The following is a 13,827-nucleotide window of genomic DNA, read 5'->3' on the forward strand; positions in this document are numbered from 1 at the left end:
ATTAAAAGAAGCATGTAATTGTTTGCAAAGGTCCAATGAAGTGGAAGTAGACTAATATCTTTGGATAAATGTGATTGTGGTATAACATGTATAGGGTGGTTGTTTTTTGCCCACATCATCTAAGGGGAAAAGAATGCCCTTTTTCCTCTGACAATAGCACGTTTTAGAATGTTTTGATGAATATGACAGTCCATCAGAGATTTATGAGACAGTTAATTTCCGTTTTCATTATAATCATTGAAACTCTCTCATGATGTCAACATGGTGTTGGAGAACCACTTGTTCTAGGCATACAATTGAGATTTTAGGACTTTTGTTCGAGGATGAAGAAGCTACTGGGGATGTCAGTGAAGTGAAATAGTATATGGTCTAGGAGCTCTTCATGCTCTGAATCATTTGAAGAGTAGTTAAGGGGAAAAGTTGTGTTATGTAAAGAAGGTGGGCCAAAGTTGTGCCAGGGATGAATTGTGGTTGACTATCCTGGTAAGGTGTATTTGGGTTTCCGGAGTAATAGGCAGTAAGGGGTCACATGGTGGTACATTTGGGAGATTGCATTGGAGCAAATGTCATTGTTGGTCAACACAATGAATCTTTTATTCAAGTGATTGGCCTTTGTGGTGAGTAGGGGTACAATGAAAAGTTGCAATACAATTGTTGGATGTTAAGAGATTCTCAAAAGATGAGCCAGTAGGTCACCTGCAAAGGACGATGATCAGTTATATGGCCTGTAATTAATATCTATAAATATAGAAGTCTGTTGCTCAAGAATTCATATGGAGCTAATATGCTTGAAAGAAATACATTATTTGGTTGGTACCAAATGTCATTGAAGGAAGAAAGGTGAAACGATAGCCACACCATCACCTCTGTTAAAAAGAAATGTGAAATAGAATGGGTAGGCTTTCTGAGGCATGGTCATCAACATTTCTGGCGATGTCTTCTCAAAGCAAAACGTCCATGCCTGCTGCAACGTTGAGGCAGTTATCCGTGGTTAGGTCAGCTGTGATTTATTAGTGATTCATATCGTGTTTAACAGTATTTACCAGGCCAATGTTAGGTGGTCTGGAGTTGAAGTTATCCAGCGTGCAGCGCAAAAGCTTATGAGTGAGATCAGAGGTTTGAGCAGATTTATGAGGCAACGCCTTAGGCAGGAGTGTGAAGGATCTAGTTTTGTTATAGTCATTTAAGAAGATCCATCAAAGATGGGAAACAGAATTAGTTACAGTTATATGAGTCATATATTAAGAGGTTCTGAAGGAAGAAAGTATGGCCAATATGAGTGAGGATGTGAAATGCATAACTGTTGAGTAAGTCAGATGGAAGTGAGATAAGCGGCAGGACCGTGGAACATATCTCTGATTTAGTTACTACCTACTGTAAGCCTAGGGGGGTATTGTCATTTAGTTATGCATGTCATGATTCCATTATATCCAGTAAATAAATACTGCAAGATCTCAATTCATTCTGCCCGATTATCACAGTATGACCTGAAACCATTATACTAATTTAGCACTGAAATGTGTTTCTTTTATGTCTAGTAAGCTCTTCGAGGCTTGGTCTGATCATATCATCTATAGTTAGCATTGCTAGTCTTGTTTCCATTCTGGCAATTTCTGGTAAAACCATTTCTGGTAAAACGAATTGCATTGTGCTGATATATGATTTCTAAGCCTAATTCCATTGCATCCAGTTAGCAATCAAATCTCAAATGTCTGACAGCATTTTGCCAATTTGTCACTCAAGTACCTTTAACTATTATGCTTATTAATCAGTGCAAGGCCAGGGACTGGTATGACTTGATAAACTGAACTGTCAGACACAGTTATCACTGTATTGCTCAATTACATTATGCCAGTTAACACTGCAAGTCCTGTTTGCATTAGGCCTAATTAGAATGGTAAGGCCATGGCCCAAAACCTGACTCAATCGAGGCAGGTTTGCATTGCAAGGTGTGACCTTGTTATGCCCTGACAACATTACATGGTTACATGTGTTTATGCCCAGTTAGTGCTTCTAGCCTGATTGCATTAAACCCATTTAGCACTGTAAGGCTAAATTTCATTATGACAAGTGATCACTGCAACACATCATTCACACCGAGGGAAGGGCCATTGTCCAATCAGATGGCTGGAACAGCGGATGGGAATTTGCATTCTCCTCCAGCTGTTCCAGCCACCTGATGCCCTTTCCTGGGTGGTGTAATTATTTTGGTATGCAGGGAGGCAACATGGAGCCTCTCCATCTGCCCACCTCCCAAAATAAAAAATCCCCATCTACACTCCCTCTCCCGCTCGCAACTTACCTGCAGGACCAGAGCCTTGAGCTCCAGTTCCCGTTCTCCGATTCTGGAGGCTGCAATTGAACTGAAAACAGAACTTAGTCCCTTTTCCCTATCACGGTGGCCATCTATTTTTCATTTTTTTCATCAGTAGATTGGCTGCACAAGCAACGAATCTCAGAGGGTGAAAAAAACAACATTTGCACCCCGGATGATCCCCAGGGTGCAAATGGAGTTCACGCCCCAGCAGGGTGAGTGGGAGGGACATGGCTGGTAACAGCCCAAAGCCCGAGCTTATGGGAGGGGTCAGCAATGCGAGGCAATGTGAGGCGGACAACTATTTGATATTGGTTCAAATACCTCACTTACCCTCCTCTACTGTAGGTTTACCTACCTAGAAAACTAAGGAATTCAGGCCCTCACACTGAACTTAAAATACAAAAGAAAATAAATGACAATTCAGTTAACATCCACAATAACATTCATAATGTGTTTGTAACCTTTTAGCAACCTGGCTGAACTTTCCCAGGACTCAAAGTATATTCCTTTTGAATGTTCAACAGGAAAAGAATAATAAGAAACAATCACATAGGTAGTAAAGTCTAAAATCAGTTCAAGAAAAGTCAATATCAAGGTAGAGATTTGTTAACTATAGTTCCAACAACAAAAGTTCTTCTTCTGATGGAATAGAGACTTTTCACGTTTTCAAAATAGCATCAATGTTTTTCTCAGTCACAATGCCCTTTTGCCATTTCCATTCCTCCAAGAAGAAATGACACAGTTCTAAAACAAATACAATTTGAATGGAACAAAGTTTCTGATTAACAATGATCGCTTTTCTAATCAGGTTACAAGCACAGTATGTATATTTGTCATGATGACTTTTCATCTCAATAGGTTCTGCTTCCACAACTTCACTTCTAACACTGTTTACTATGAGGACATTCTCCTTGGCCCCATAGCCTTCTACTTCACTTGAACTACTGTAATCTTACATTATCCGACAATAAAATTATACCACCACAGCTTCAGTACTTAGTAATTTAAAGACAAGTTTGGATGAGACTGTTATTTTGTAAAGACAGGCTTAGACAAGATTCACTTCTAAGGCACTTCACCACTTTAAAGTAGACAAGGCACTCCTCCTCTGAATATCCCTCCAAAAGGGGCATCCGCTTTGCCTCTCGTGTCTGTCTTCAACCATGACAATTTCAAAAGGAAATATATTAGCAGCAAGATTTCCCTTCCCCAACTTCGCCTTTACCTCTTTGCCAATGTCAGCCACACAATTACCGAAAAGCTTTGGTGCCACTCTCTTGGCTTTTGGTAATGCTTGCAGACTTGTATTTTAGGAACTTTGATCTTCTGCTGGGCTCAGAATAATTATCAGAACAGTTGCTGGCTTTGAGAAAGGCTGTTTCACTCTCAATAGGGGAACACTCTTGGTTTGGGCAATGCTTGTGCTTCCTCCCACGGCAGATATAAGATTTAAACAATTTCCTTCTGTTATAAACAATCATTGTTGGTTTCAATAAAAAGTTAAAGTTCACTATTTGCATTGAAAATTAAATTAGTCACAAGCAACCACTACTTCATGAGTTTTCAAGCCTTAACAATGGTGTTTCACAATGTTCGTTCGGATTGGGGTTGTAAGACCATAGCTGAAATGTTTGAGGGAGAAAAGACCGGTCTTCTCTCCCATGAACATTTCAGACTTTGCCCTTGCCCGTGCCGGCATCCACAACATCCCTCTGCAACGCCGGTTCCCTTCACTTACATACTTGGGAACTGGTGCCGTAGGGTACTTTCCTTTTTTTTTTTTACAAAGGGGGTGTCGCATATATGGGTGACATCTCTGCAACTCCCACTCCTCATGTTTGGTATTTTCCCATTCATATGAAAGGTACAGGCCTTTTTTTTATCTTTTATATCAAACGTACAAATGGATTTGGTCTTTTTGGACGTTTCCGTTTGTTCTTCCTAATGATAGACACGTGACGAATAATGTTCACTCTTAAATTAGGTACACGCAACCGCTCCATCATATAGTTTAAAGACTGTGAGGGTTTAACAATGGTGTTCAGTAACATTTAACTTCTTCATGAGTAAAGAAATAAACTTTCCATTCACACGTGAGTGTTACTTCCATTGTTCTCTTGTTAGCAGATGGATTGTAAACTTCTGCCTGCTTCTACTTCTTACGCGAGTGAAGGAAAGACTGGATACTGTTGCTGGCAGTGCTCACGCAAGGAAACAAAATGCCAGATTTGACTCACCGGCTTCTGATATCCTTGTTCTGCAGGCTGCTCAAGTTCCCCGACTTTGGGCACTACTTCTATGGCTTCTGTCTTCAAAGGGACGCACGCCCTCCCTCTGCTGATGCGTCTCCGGTCCTGCCACTCGAATAAGGAGCCCCTCTTGCTCCTGAGACCGGCAACTTGCCCACAGCTCCTCGCCTCATTCTCCGACATGTTTCCTTTCTAGCAACCATGGCAATTAGGCTCACATGGGGAAAGACAACCTCTCTGCGCGTTTTCCACTGCATAGTCTCTGCACTTCAGATTTTGGTGGAACCGGACCCTCTCAGAACAAGCAGGTGAAATCTGTTGCATCCACATTCTGGCATCCCTCTGGTTCTCCCACTTCTGCTTGGTTTGCCAGTTCTGTGTCGTCTTCTTTCTCCTTCTACTGCTACTGCTGCACGCACTCCAGTCCCTGTTCCAGCTCCTTCCACTCCTTCTTCTTGCCAGCATTTGAGGGGCCTTTTATGCCTTCCAGGTTCCTTCAAATGTGGGTTGTTAGGCTTAATTACCTCATTACGACTAGTCCATGCCTCTTCAGTCCTCTTCCTCATCGCAGTACTCATGGGATTATGGGACTTGTAGTCCTCTTCAACAAAGTTAATTCTTTTAAGGTTTTGTTTAACTTCAAGGTTAGATTTACTTCCCTTAAGGTTATGTAAAATTAAACCATTAGAATTCAGTGCTACTGGGGAAGAAAATTAATTTAAGGCAACATTTCCAGATTCCTTTACATTATATCTTTGGGAGGAAGAAAGGTGTTTATCCTGAATAACTTTAAAAGAATTTTTCATTGGTAAGGCCTTTGCAAATTTTATAATACTTGTGTCCAGAACCGCATATTATATATGTGGGTTAGGAATACCACAATGACAATATGCCATTACCTGGTTTGGAAAACTGTAAAGGTTTTCCTTATCGCAGGACAAATACTTTATCTCCAAACAACCCTGGGCTCTTTCCCAGGTGGTCCTCCTGTAGTACAGCACCCCGAGCGTCAGGATTAGGGAGTGTCTGCCTTTCCCCGGTCACCTGGGAGGAGACTTTAGGCAGTGTTTCAGTGAGGGATCAGTAGGACTGTTCACACTTTGCTCATGCCTACCTGGGCTCAGGCTGGCGGTCCATTAACGTCCATCTCCGCCCCTCTGCCATTGCATGAAAGCCATATGCCATACATGCCAACATGCAAAATTCCATTCAATTCCATGCAGGGGATGCTCATTTTGTATAAGTAAGATCACTCTGGAGGCAGCAGATATGATTTAAGCTTCTTTATTCCAATTACTTCCTAGATCAGATGTCATCCGGTACATAGACTCAATAGAAGTTGCAAGGAAGTACAGAGAGCCCACTGGCTACCACCACTCAGGCTACATACTACCAACTGCTTGGTCTGGAACACTCTATCGGACACTCCAAGAACATTCCACTAATGACATCACTCAGACCATGCATTCAGGTAGCCGGGAACAAACAGGAAAACCTGTCATAACACTAATCCAGTAGTTTGTCTTTTCATTCCGGTACTTGTAGTCCTGGAATTCCCCTTCATAATTACTGAACTATGAATCCCAGAATTTAATAAAAATAAGGCTTGAACTAGCATCTTCTGAATAGAATGGTGTATGTTGTCAACTTTAAATCGAGCACCCTAGTGCACCGCTGCCTTTTTGTGAAAGTACCCCTGTATCTAAAAGCTCCAATCGCTCTCTACTCACCAGCAAGGTCACTTCGCTCTTCTAACACAGTCCTGGTGACTTGTCCTGGCATAAACAGTCAAGGGGCTGGGCAGATCGTTTCCAGTGTGCGCCACCAAGCTTTGGAACTCTTTGCCACTTGCACTTAGACAGGAAGAAAACACAAGGGCTTTTCGTAAAGCACTAAAAACCACCCTTGTACAATAATTACTTTCTGAGCTCCATTAGCAGTACTTAGGATCCAATTGTCCTGACCTATTTGTTCGTCTGATTGTGTCAATGTTGCAACCTGATGCCTGTGTTTTCGGTGCACTACAAATAAATAAATAAATACATAAACATAAATATGCGATTCCATAATGCCAGATTAGCAGAGCAAAGCTTTGTTAGCATTGTTAGGACTGGTTCTGTTATGGCAGGGCCATTATCCTCATTTAGCAAGTCATTGTTCATTGTGGGTCCCAGGCAGCGGTCCCTTCCACTGAACACAGGACGCTGAGCACTGGCCCAACTGGCCCAACTATTTGAGTGTGGAAATTGCTGTGGTCACGTGTGATGACTGTGCTGGGTCCAGAGTCCACGGCTGAGGCATGAACTGTCCTTCGTCCTGCCCTATCACTGTAGTGCCTCCTGCTGTTGTGTCACTACCACTTCCTGGGGAGGCCCTGCCATTCCCAGCTCCATTCATCATTCGGAGGAGCGGGGGCAGGATGTGCTGTGGTGCTGGCCAGCAGTTTGGTGGCAGCTGGCCAGCAGTTTGGTGGCCTGGAGGCTCTGGGTTTGGCGATGAAGAGGCATGGTTGGATATAAGATTGCCCAGCTTTAACATCTGAGATTGTTACAGAGTGATGGGGCAAAGCTGATTTCCCCTGACCCTGAGGATGCCTCTCGTTTGTGTTGTGCAGTCTGTGTTTGCCCAGATCAGAGGGATGCGCTTTTGAGGTGGAAGAACTGTGGATGGCCAAGGAATCCCAATTGGGGTCCAGGATCTACATCTAAATAAAAAGACCTACACCTGCAATAAAGGAAAGCAGCAGTTCCTTTATTGTGGTAACACCTTAGAGTAGACTTTGACTTTTTGTATTTCATATATTACCTTCTTCCATAGCTGCTATTGTAGCCTAGGGGATGGGTTGACTTGACTTTTTCTTGCACGTTTACATGACTTATGTACCTCCATTTCCTATGTTTTTATGGTTCGTCATTGCGCTTCTTCTTAAATAGTCGTCTTTCATCTTTCTCTGGCTTTCTCTTTTCTACTGATAATTTATGTCAGCATATTACTGTAGGTACCATCTCATTAATTATTTTAAAGTGATACAGCATGCAGCGCTATAGATGCAACATAAACAAATAAACAAATAAAGCCTGACTGCATTATGCCCAATAAGCTTTGCAATTGCAGAAACTATTGTGAACACTTGCAGTCCTCATTCGATTTTTTCCAGTGATCACTGCAATGCCTGATTCCATTCCTGTGGTGCAGTAATACTGCTTAATCTTTGCATGCATCATTCCTGTCAGAGAAGGTACTCATGTTGGCTCAGTTGACAGTGTTGTTACGTTCCTGCCCTGCATGCCGATGCTGTTCAAAGTCAAGCCGTGTAAGAAGATTGTAGTAATTGCGCTTTGCAATGACCCACCTGCTTCCACAGCCTCAATGCCTATTACAAGAGGAAAAGTAGTGCAGGCACGGTAGGGGGTAAAGCAGGCAGGGTAGGGGTGTACAGGGATGCTATAGCAGGGCACCCCATATTATCTTTCGTTCATGTTATCTTCCTATACAATCAGCAAAGTAGAGGCAAACAGGTGTGCGTCATGTTCATGGATGATGTGAGTGTGGTGATCCCATTCCCATATGCACCAACGTTTGCCACGGTTTAAAGAAGCACACTGGGAGCATTGCAGGGGGCTGGAGAGTCAGGCATGGGGAGAACATGAATCTGCAGTTATCAGCAGCAGAGTGGTGTGGTGTTCCTGCCATCCTCCTGCCTTCCACAGTATTAGCACCCGGGGAAAGTGAGGGGTGGGGGGAACCAATCAGGTTGCTTGGATAAGGTCTCAATCTACTGATCCAACCCCTTGCTCCATTCAACCCACTCTGCCTTCTCTTCCCTTCACATTTTCTGTCCCTCCCACCCCCCACTTACCTGATTACTTCAGCTGCGGCAGTGCCCACCACCACTGCTGCTGCTGGGCGGCCATCTTAAGTAAGTATTTTGATTCAATGAACGGTACACCGCTGATTGTTCCGTTCATTGAATGCAAATACTTTGATCACAGCACCCTGGGTTTCCAGATTACAAACCTGAGGTGCTACTAGCAATAATACCAGATCCCGCAGGCCGGATTGGTTGGTAACGACACAAGGGCTCATCACTAAGGCCCTTGCTGTGCTCGTGACTGTACCTTGGGCACCGGGCCGTTCCACCCAGTCTGGCCCACTGGACCAGATATCATTGCTAAATTATATTATCTAAGGATACTTTGCATGACATTATCAATAGACAAATATTCTTGAAGATATACGAGAGAACACATGCATCAATGATAGAAAACAGAAAGATGTCAGGTCAATCTCCTCTGCCCTTTAAAATATAGTACCAGCAGTTGGCAATTGGTGTCCCTTGCCGCCAATGTGAACACATACATAGAATTCACCTGTCACAATATACCATCAATATTTGTAATAGTCCTCCTGTAATTTAGCAAAATCTGTTGGTCTGTAATGATCCAAGGTGACACTGGGAGTAAGATGCTAAAATAACCTGTTTTGCCTGTGTACACCCCAGAGCTTGCAGGCCAATTGCCAAATCTTGGAGATCAGGGTACTGTCAGCATTCCACATTCTAGTACATAACTAGAAAGCGGACAAGCAATGAGAAATGCCATTTGCCACTGTTAGGGAAAATTCTCCAGAATGGCTAAAGCCCTTACCTACTGAGTCCCTCAGCAGCTTTGCTGGATTTCTAGGATTTATATTTTTCACCTGATAAGAGTGTGAGCCTTTTTTCCCACTCTTACATGTGTTTTTGCTGTGTGTTGTACAGTTTGTGCTCATGGACTATGGGGTCTCACCTACTCCATAGGCATCATCTGTTTAGTGTGTGTCACACAGCATCTTTAGTGCAGTGACACACGATTGTCTTTTTAGATTTACCACCCTAAACTCCATTTTCTGGGGCTGACTACTGTCTACCAGAACATGTAAAGTTTCCATTGACTTTACTAGTCTTTTTAAGTTTACAGACACAGTACAAACTATCTTCCATAAAGTACTGGAAGGGTTATAAGATATCCCTTTTTGCCTGTTTCTCATGGAACATTATTTTGTTCCCCTTTCTCTAAGATTTGGCTGGTGGCAGTGGTATCTACCATTTTTATTCTCCTGCGAGCTATGAAAATAGCCTCGGTACTGTTAGAGGCTATGATGGTAGCCTCAAACTCTAACCCGTTGGACCCCATTGTTTTTATTTTTGTTGCGGTCAGGTTTATTCACCATTTCTTTTTGTAAAGGTCTTTCTTGTGTTTTATTCTGCACCTCAAACCAGGTTTGGTTCCTTTGTTCGCCGTCCTTTGGCGGGCTTCTGCACAGAAGACCTTCTTAGGCAACTGAGTGTCTGGGTGGACAGGATGTGAGGGAGGGGTTTTAGCCCCCCTGTATAGTGTCTCCTTGGAGACCCAAGTCACACTCTAGTTTGATTGGCTAGGTGTCTTTCCTGTGATTGACATCCAGGCTGTGTAAATGGGGGAAAACTGCTTAAAAGCAGGTCTCTGGGACTTGGAAGGCAGAGTCGCCACTGGAGCGAGAGAACCAACAAGGAGCTGAAGGAAGACGACTGCTGCAACTACTGGACATCCCGGTGAAGCCCTCCTGCAGGTCCAAATCACCCGAAACTCTGACGACAGAGAAGATCTGCAAAGAATCTTCTTCCCTTGAGCTTGGTGGGACCAACCAGCTCACCAAACGCCAAACACCAGCCCTCTCCCTGATCAAATTTGCTGTTCATCGCTGCAGTGAACCGGATAGTGCAGGTGGAGAGTAACCTGTTTGGATTTCAAGGAACGCACTTTTTATTCAACGTTTTGCTCTGCTGCTGGCTTCTTCCCTGGGTAGTGAAGGACCCTCCAGTCTTCCTCCTTCTTGTCAGTACGACAGTCACTTCAGGAACCGTGAGCCTGCAGGAGCTACCAGGAACCACTGCCTCAGCTACAACATTCTTCTTCAATCAAGGTACTGTTAAAATCCGGTCGTTCCTTCCATTCGACCGTGGTGAGAGTGCTTGAAATCTTTCGCCTCTCGGAAGTCTTGTCCTTCTTTACTCTTTTGAATAACTTTTCCTCCAACCAACTTCATTTTGAACACTTGGCAAAGACTTAACCGCAAACTACTCTGAACTGTGTGATCCTCTACAAAGACTCTGAACCATTAACATTGGCCCAGGCCTATTGATTTTAATCCTAGTTGTAGTTAGCCTTTTCTAGATTGCCCTGCCTTTCACTTGTTGGTGTTGTTGATTTTTTGAATAACATTGTCTTTCCTCCCCTTTTTAAATTACTGGAGTGCCATTTTACATGCACTTCATTTTGAGCTTAACTTGTCCAGAATTGATTGGGTGTTGTGTAGTGTATCAAGATTGTGATTTTCTGCTGCTTTATATTAGTGAACTGTTTTATAACTGATGGTGTAAATAAATGTATATTCTTTTACTCAGAAGCCTTGAATCAGTGTTTATTTGAACCATAGTAATTGTTGTCCTTTGTGTAACTGTTGATACTGCTCACTTTACTCTTGAGATAAGTCTGGCTGTGCAGCCATCACTACCACTTTACTGTGTAGTACAGGCTTGTACCAAAGGTGAATTTGTACTTGCACTTGCAGTCTTAATTGTGTGTGGTGTTCCCAAAGGGTACTGCATATGATTCTGCCTAGCAGCCACATGAGATAATACGTTCCTACTTAGACAACAAAAGCTTCTAGGGAAAGAGCAGAACAGCACCAATTTAAACGGTGAAAAGAGAGATGGCGAAAATAAGGTTACAGCAGCAATGGAGAATGACCCCTGGGGTAAAACACACAACTGAGGCAAAATAACGCAAAGATGCAACCTTAAATAATTATAATAATTTGTACCACTTACTTACTGCAGCTTAGGTGAGCTTCATGTGTAGGCTTTTAATTGTGGTTCCCCTTCAGGTGATTTATGGGCTTATCCAGTGGCCTTATGTCCCCCTAAGTCTTTAGGTACTTTCTGCTAGGACTATTTTTCCACAAGCATTTTTTCTTCCTTGTGTTTAATCAAAGATAGAGGCGCTTTTCTACCTTTGAATGCTTCACGCTGCTACTTCATCTTCCAGAGGTCTATTAAAATCAAATGATCATTAATCACTTTGCGTTCCTTAGGTATCCAATTAAGTGCACAGCTAGGTCTGAAATTGCAGGGTGCATCAACGCACTTGCCTTTCAAAATATGTGTCCTTTAGCACACACCCTTATTTATTGGGCCATTACGACGAAACACAGCAGTGATGCATGACGCATCCATTTCAGGAACATGCCTCTGAAGGAGGTTGCCCTCTTGCGCAGCCTCATTAAGAGGGCAATTACGAAGCAACATTGCAGAGGAGCATGCTGCATCCTCTGGCTTTCTTCATAAACCCATGTTTGTAATTAAACAGAGAGCTCAGCTGGGGCGGCTTGTTTTCCATCTATAATGAAACAGGCGATCCAGCAAATGGCGCCTTGCCCAGGAATAACTTTACTCCTGCGACAGGCATCATCGCCCCTTAACTTCACCCCTAGTGAGAAGTCATCCGGTGGAATAGTGTGCTCTTTTGGTGACCTCGTACTATAGTGAATCTGTGCTCCCTAGGACTTCTATCAATGTAGCTGTTATTCGGAAATTGCAGTTCTTGGATTGTGCATACTGTTATTTCTTGAAGATGTTTAATTATTCTCATACTCATTTAAAACCTAGCCTTGCTAGTACGGAGGGCGACTCTTCCAATTTCAGTGACAGCATCTCTGGGCAGATGCTTGACAAATAAGAATTGTCAAAGTCAATCGTTTGGGTTTTTGCAGGTGCATTTTACAGTTATAGGCATGAAGATGTGTTTGCTTCATAAATGACGGGCCGGCCATTATGTGACTATTGCTCCATGTGCTGGTAGGCTCTGCAGGCTCATTAAATACTTGCAACACATTAAATCGACAGTTGAGGCACAAAGCTTGCAGACTACACAGCCTGTTAAGGAGGCCAGTGCAATGGTGTTGATCTCTGTACTGTCTGCCAAGTCATCGTCAACAATAATAGTAAAACGCACCTTTAATCCCCAAGCACCAAGTGCCGTAAAAGATATCCATGAGAATAGTACAAGCCCTAGCAATCTGTTTACTACAGGGGCAAAAAGTATGACCATACCACTGTGAAAAAGAATACATACATTCATAATACATGAAACCATCTGTAGAAAGGCACATAATGATTGATAATTATCATTTGCAGCAGGTGAGAATATTGTGCTCTACCAAGACGCAGCATTAGTTTACCCGGCATGCCAAGGCAAAGAACATCAACAGTCATTTAAACATGATAAATATAGATATATATTATAGGGCGGCCCCCTTCTCAAAATAGTTAGCTATATCTCCGGGATTTACTCAAAACCAGGTGCTTTTAAAAATGAAACAACCGCCATCGTGTTTTTCTCTTGATGTGAGAGATAACCGTATCTATAGCCGAGGCTATGGGAAAATGAAATACAGGAGAAAAGCTATTTCCATGTAAAAAAAACATGCAAATGCCATCAGTCTAGAAGTGTGGGTGTGGCAGAGGGCGGCACCAAGTGAAAAATGTGAGTTGGAGGGGGACTAGGGACTGAGTTTGCAACACAAAGCTTTCTGCAGCCTCGGCTATAGCCGACATCTCAGTGCATACTCATCACAGAAACAGCATGTGTTGTGGGGGGAAAGGGAGAGGGCCATATGGGCAGTGGGGGGAGCTCGCACAGATGAGGAGGAAACTGACAGGAAAGCATATTTTCTTCTGCTAATTGCAGCTATATTCAAGGCTATAAAGGACTACGGATGGACTAGGATATGTGTAGTGCAGTACACATGGTTACAGTTTTTTTTAAAAGATATTTTTACAGCTATAGTGACATTGGGGGTGAAAATTCACTGGCCTTTGGTCAGTGATATGATTGCCATCCAGGTCGGCCCCTTCCTCATTTTGAAGCTAAGCAGTACTGTGCATATATAAATGGGTGCCAGCTTTTGATTTTTGCTATTGGTGCAAAACGTACCTGGGCATATGTTATTCTTGCTGCCAGTCATTTCTTTCCCATTTCCGTGCTGCTTAAACGTGGTTAGTTGGGATCATGCAATGTATCACAACAGTCACCAAGAGACCGGCCATAAAACAAGGGGCTTGGAGCACGCTGCTTAACCAAAGTGTGTAGTCCATGGCATACGATTTAATCTCACTGCGAATCGCCTAAAACATTCTTGTTATGACGTGCTTGTCTGTGGAGTGCTAGTGATGTGTGTGCC

The sequence above is a fragment of the Ambystoma mexicanum genome, chromosome 6p (genome assembly GCF_040938575.1).
Source record: "Ambystoma mexicanum isolate Mex_15411 chromosome 6p, UKY_AmexF1_1, whole genome shotgun sequence".
In the NCBI taxonomy this organism is placed as follows: domain Eukaryota; kingdom Metazoa; phylum Chordata; class Amphibia; order Caudata; family Ambystomatidae; genus Ambystoma; species Ambystoma mexicanum.